Below are 7,102 nucleotides of genomic sequence, written 5' to 3'. Positions count from 1 at the left end.
GAAAAATAAATAAAGTTTTTGGTTGTTGATTGCGTTGATTAAAAAGAAGTGAATAAATTCGGCGGATTTGAGAAACGAAAGTTGCGTTGATAGATGCACTGAGTATGCGATAAACAGGTTGAGAAGATCTTAGCTCGCGTTACTTGGGAATACGTCAGACCATGCGATCATGTTACTACCATGCACAGCAAGTCATTTTCCAATGTAAATGTGGTGCTCCTAAGTCTAGGACGAATGTGTTGAATGCAAAATGTCTATAGAGCTTATCCCTAAGTCTCTACTCTTGTCCTATGCATTGATGTAAAATGCATGAAGCAAGGTGACCGCATACAATCATATCTTATTGATAAGATGCATACGATGTGTTAATAACAAATAATGCTAATTCCTAAGCGCCTATCTCTCGTTTATGCATTTTAATCTGGTTCTTCCAAACCTAGATTCTGATCTGACCTTCCCAAGTCTAGATCCTATCCTTAGATTACCCTCTCGAGTATCCCTAAAGGACGAATGAAACATACATAAACAAGACAATCGCAAAGAATGAAGATCCCCTAGTTGTGCTAGCTAAATGCTTCTCAACTCATTCAACTAATTTAGCTACTCATGCATGAATCACAGAGAGTGGACAGATATAGAAAAAGAAATTCCATTCTAATAAATACGTTAAGTACAAAATGCCAATGGAAGTTTAGGGTAGAGAGCCTAGTAGCAATTCCTTGCTGACCGAGGCTTTTTTACACTGGAATCTCTATTTTGGCCTAAAGATATTCCTACTTCCGCAGGTGTCGGCCTTCTCCCTATCTTTGAAGGTTCCGGCGCTCTCCCAAGCTTACCGGAACGATCTACCGGCACACTTTCTTCCTCGCATCCGCCTTAAAATGAAAGAAACTATGGCCAGAGGCGTGAACTTGTAAAGTGATGTAGTAATCGACTGCTTAACCCCTTCTCTGAAGATGCACTTGGTATTTATAGTGTTTCCATGGTAAAAAGTGGCTTCTCTCTTTTGGTTGTACAGATGGGACAACTTTAATTCTTGATTGATGCGCTGAATGATTGTTGCCCATAAAGCTGAATGTACTTTGTGACCGTTATCGGTTGTCAACTTAATTTGGATTCGACTGTCATCAGCTTTATGTTCCATCGCTCTTAATTGGCCTTTCACTCAGATGCGCCCACCATGTTGCGCTGACCAAGTTGCGGCGATCCTTCTCGGGTGAATGTTTGCGAGCACGATCAACGCAAAGTCTTGCGGTGAAGTTGCGCTTGACCGATAATTTTCTATGATCGCAATCTTGCATTGTGTTAACACATATTTTTCACAAAAAATACAAAAATCAATAGTTCTAATGCGTTGAACACATGCGACCGCAATATTATAGAATTTATGCCTAATGGACGCAATTTAACATATTTCATCAATGCAATCCAACATTGTTTAAGAACTTAGTACTATGATAACGTGCATTTCTGCCCGTTATCACTTACTTATAAGACAATGGATCCTCGATCCCATCATTAGACATGATGTTTTGGGCTTCAGTCAAACCCATGTAGCATTCTGGTGGGTTCAAAACTCTCCCACTACGTTAAAGCAGTCTCAACTCTTGAGATGGTTGATTAGATGAACCGACATAGTTCAACAACTCTTGTTCAACCCTCAGTAGTCTCACTATAAATCTCATGTAAAACAAGCTTGCTTCATGGTTTATGATCCCAGAGTGGTCTTCTTCTAAGAAGATAGCATTTGTCGACACAAACACTTTGTTCTCACTCGGATCATAGAAGTATCCACCCCTCGTTTCCCTAGGGGTAGCCTACAAAGAGGCAAACTTTCAAACTTGGTTCTAACTTCTTAGGATTAGCCACAAGCACGTGGGCTGGACATCCCCAAATCTTGAAGTGGCGTAAACTACCTTTACGGCTTCTCCACAGCTCAAAAGGTGTTTTAGAAACACTTTTTGAGGGAACTTTGTTCAAAATGTAACATGCAGTCTCCATTACAAATCCCCAAAACATGTCCAACAAGGTTCTGTTTCTCCTTTATGATACATCATTCTACTGAGGTGTACCTGGGGCCAAGAGTTGGGACGTGATTCCATGTTCTATCATATAGTTCTGGATTCGAGGTTCATATACTCTCCACCACGATCAGATCGTAGTGTTTTTATCTTCTTACCTAACAAGTTTTCAACTTCAGCTTTATACTCCTTGAACTTGTCAAGGGCTTCAGACTTATGTTGCATTAGGTAGAGATACCTGTATCTTGAATAATCATCTATGAAAGAGATGAAATATTCATACCCACCTTGAGCTTGAACACTCATCGGACCAAAGAGGTCTAAATGTATAAGCTCCAAGGTTTCCTGGCTCTATAACATTTTCTAGTAAAAGATCGTTTGGTCATTTTACCTTCAAGGCATGATTCACATACCAGTAATGAGTTTTCTTCTAAACTCTTTAGAAGTCCACATTTCACCAACTTCTCAATCCTATTGAGGTTGATGTGACCTAACCTTAAATGCCAAAGATGGGCGTTTTCCTTAGGAGAAACCTTTGGTCTTTTTGCAATTATCGCCGTACTGAACATTTCAGTATTAATCAAGGCTTTTATGACTAATGGCCTTAGTACATACAAGTTATTTTCTATTGAACTAAAATCAATCTCCATACCATTCTTGAAAATAAACACTTTACTCTCAGAAAAGGAGACGATATAACCTTGTTTAATGAGATAAGAAATTGAAATTAAGTTCCTCTTGATATGAGGAATTACAAAAACACTATCCAATAACAGATAACATTTCTTGTCAAAAAATAACTTCAACCTGCCTACGGCAACAGCTGAAACAAACTCACCAGTACCGACTCGAAGAGTTAACTCTCCATATTGCAACGTTTGCCAGGAACTAAATCCTTGGTAGGAAGAACTTACGTGGTTAGTAGCACCTGAATCAAGTATTCAGACAGAATCATCATTCTCTACCAATCACGTCTCTATGACAAATAAATCACATTTATTGTCTTTAGACTTCTTCCTCTTTTGGATAGTAGTGGGATCAGTATCAAAACCTAAATAAGCTCTAAGTTCCATTTCAGAGAACACTTCTCGTCGATGAACTTCATCAGAGTCAGCAACACTTGCTTTTTCTAAATGGAGGTTATCTTGGGAATTGACACTACTGGTTTCTTTGTCATCCATCCCTTTGTGCTCAAAAAGTAAGAACTGACGTTCAAAAAATTCGTGCAACGAGTACATGATCTCACGTTTAATGACCATGTTCTCAACCCTCTTGGACAATGTATCAGGTATGCTAGCCAAAATGTGAAGTTGGGTCAATGAATTAGCCTTCATCCACACTTCACATGCATTATGAACATTTCGCGGTGCATAAAGGGTCAGGACTTGAGGACACTCCTCAACCATGATAAACTCGAGGTCGTTCACCACGAAATATGTTTTAACGAACTTTTTCTACTGTATGTAATCAGTCAAATTAAAAGAGGCAACTAACGAAAAATCATTCATGTTGCTGACAAACAAACACGTTGATCTACATTAGATTTTAGAAAATACTTGTTGAAAATCAACATCCAATACGGTTTAGCAAACTGAAATGAACCCCGTGTGACATTTAGTTTCGCAATGAGGTTTCAAAGGTTTAGGACAAAAGCCACCGAAGGGTAGTCAATTTATCCTTTCTCTGAATTGAGACACTCTCAACCAGTCATTGATACCAGAACAACTCTTGTTCCTATAACGACTAGCCATCATTGATTTGGTTAAGAAATCATTAACTTGCTTAACAATTTTTCGTAAGTGTGATCCTTCATTTTAGGCCCTAGAGTTCCACCCCAAGCAGCCAATCTGAAGGGAAAAATCCAATTGGGGCAAAAACTAAAGCGACACTATCCATTTCTAGAGTTCACCTTGATATTGACTAACTGTACAAAAGCCATCCGAAGGGGGATGCTCCCAGGGCGCCACGAGGCAGTGCAAAAAGATCTTACGGTGCAAACCAATGAAGGAGATCACAGGACATGTCGACACACATCCTTCACCCATTTACTATAAACACTCTCTCCGTCCACCTTGATATTGACTCATGCAAACATCATCTGAAGGGGGATGCTCCCAGGGCACCATGAGGCCAAGCATGAATCTCACGATGTGAATATTCAGGGAGAAACTTGAGTAGAATTATTGACATATCATATGTACCTCTTCCTCCCACTGAGTATTTTATAACCTAGGGTTTAGTATACTTAGAAAAAATACGACTAAGGATTTTAACTAAGTGACTTTTTAGGTTTTCCCAATAGTAACTCTTACCTTGGAAAGTTGAAACAACTTTTGATCATCATTCATTAAACTCTTTAACGAAGTTTTTGATCAACTGTCGCATGCTTGTAGAAAATCTATCTAATTCACCTTTCCAGGTAGGTTCTCAGGTAGGGGTGTTCCATTTCCGTCAGCTTAAGTACCCCAGCCAAGACAGAACCCACCTTAGACAAAAGGTCTCTTATAGATAGATTTAATATAAATTTAATCTATTATTTGAATCAATTTAATCCTATTAAACTGGTTCAAAAGAATAAACTTTAGTATCTAATCGCATTAGAACCATGAACTTAAGTCTATCTCAATCCAATTTTAAAACCCTTTTAAAAAATGAGTTCACCTAAGTCCACATGCAACTCTTTCTTATTGATTTTAGTTCTAATTTCCATTATAACGCTTATAACCGGAAACAACCAAAATAACCCACAATGCGAAGCAACACATACAAGGTGTTTATAACTCTTATAAACAAGCCTAAGAGTCATGTTCCATGCATTGCTCATTCATTGCTAATTTTATATAAACCTTATATAACAAAGCAACGAACCAAACATACAAGATTCCATACACCCTTATACTATAACTCTTACAATATAAAGATGATGCATAAATACGCTTAATGCATGCATAAATATAACTCTTATATTTTATGATGCATGCACATGCTTTCTTGTAATTTCATCATGCTAATAACTATATTATAACACTTATAATATATAATGCATGAATTAAATGCATAATTTAAGGTGGGTTTTAAATCTATATGTCATACACTATGACAAATAAACCAACATACATCTCATGTATATTAAATAAAAGTTGACAAACTGGGATAATTAGCCTTAAATCCTCAAAAACCAAAGCTAACTATTACAAAGCACAATAAGTCTCTGGTACAAACAAGTGAACTGGTTCTTGAACCGTCCGGGCGAAGAAACGCGTCTCCTTGATCGTGTACCAAATCCTTGTGATCACCAACACGATAGAGTAAACTCTTTACTCAATTGTTTACCAATGGTATGTGAGCATAAATGATCGTTTAGCAACGATCGTGTACCTTTGACTATGCGATGAAGCATGAGGTCACGCGATCGTGCAGCGCGCATCGTGAAATGCAAGCCTTAAGCGATAAACTAAACAATAATGATGCTGTGAAGCACAATCTTCTAAACGATCGCGGAGAAAGCGTCAAGGTATCGTATATTGGGTGATCGTGTTGTTAGTGACTATGCGATGAGGCATGCTAAACTACACGATCGTTTAGTGCATGGGCCTTTTATTAAATGATGAGTGTCAAAACTTTATGCGATCGTTTACCTCCAGCATCCATGCGATCAAGCAACCAATGCTACTTGATAAACTCTTTACCCCATTGTTTAACATTAGCTAAATGATCGTTTAGTATATACTACACGATCAAGTAGAACTTTTCCAAACGATCGTTTAGCCAAATCTCAACGATCATTTATCTTAGGCTACATGACACGACCAACCTTTGGCCTTCTTCTTGGATAAGAATTGCATCTCCATGCTTCAAAACTTCATCACGAACGACTCAAACAACTTGAAACACTTTAAATACAAACTCGATTGCTTGTTAATTATGCTAAAAAATGCAGGGGCCCTTACATATTAACACTTCGTAATCTTAAAAAAAGCTTTAAATAGAGGCAACCATCTCGTAAACATTAATCAACACATCCATAAACACATTTAACTCTTAAACACAATGCAGAAAACTTAAAACCCACCACAACTGTAAAAGTAGTTCGATATAGAAATGGTATTTGGAATATCTAAACAACCTGGCTCTGATACCAATTGAAGGAAATCAAACACGAGGATTTCCATGAGCAGCAGAAAGGATCGTTCCAAATTTCATTCGAATTGAACACAAAACAATTACAGTCTAAACAGAAACTAACAGGTCATGCATATACAAAAATTACAGCATGCTAAATGATGATACAAGGGATAGAGGAAGCATAACTTAGAATAACCATTCTTCAAGAATCACTCGATCAATTTCCAAGCACCCAAGAACAGCACACGAATGCAACGAACAAACTACGACCAATAGCAACAATGATTGTCCGGATGCTCCTCGAACCCAATCGAGTCCAATTCGATTCACGAATTGAGTAAAAACACCACCACAATGGTTACTTTGGTATTCTTAATGTGATAATCCAGGATTTGTGGGCTCTATATGATCTTGGCTTGAGGAAGAGACTAGAGGTCTACGATCGAGTAGACGATTGAGCAAGTAGGAGATAAGAAGTTGGTCTATCGTATAGACGATGTGCTCAATTGTTTAGTAAACGGCAGCTTATCGTATAGACTTAGCCACTCGATTGTGTAGCTACGATCAGTTGAGTAACTATCGTATAGTAAAAGGTAAGCGATGGCTAACCTGATCGCGTAGTCTCTTAACGCTATCGCTTAGTGAAACTCTTTCACTTGATAGCTTGTCTCCGTGAGAACTTTCTGAATGAGGCTACTTCTCAATTTAGGAAAACAATTTCCCTTTTATCTCACGGTTACCATAAAACTTCCAATAACCTCCCACTCAATCGTTTATTAGAGAAATAGAATTAATTATCATATAATTAATATATTATAAATAAATATGATCACTAACTCACCATATTATATTTATAACCTATAGTTTTAATATTTCATCATATGAAACCTATAAACCATAGTTCTTTTTCTATTTTATGGTACTTAATGTAAATATGATTTACATTAATTCCTCCA

Source organism: Benincasa hispida, chromosome 1 (genome assembly GCF_009727055.1).
Source record: "Benincasa hispida cultivar B227 chromosome 1, ASM972705v1, whole genome shotgun sequence".
In the NCBI taxonomy this organism is placed as follows: Eukaryota; Viridiplantae; Streptophyta; class Magnoliopsida; order Cucurbitales; family Cucurbitaceae; genus Benincasa; species Benincasa hispida.
This window is presented reverse-complemented; position numbering follows the sequence as displayed.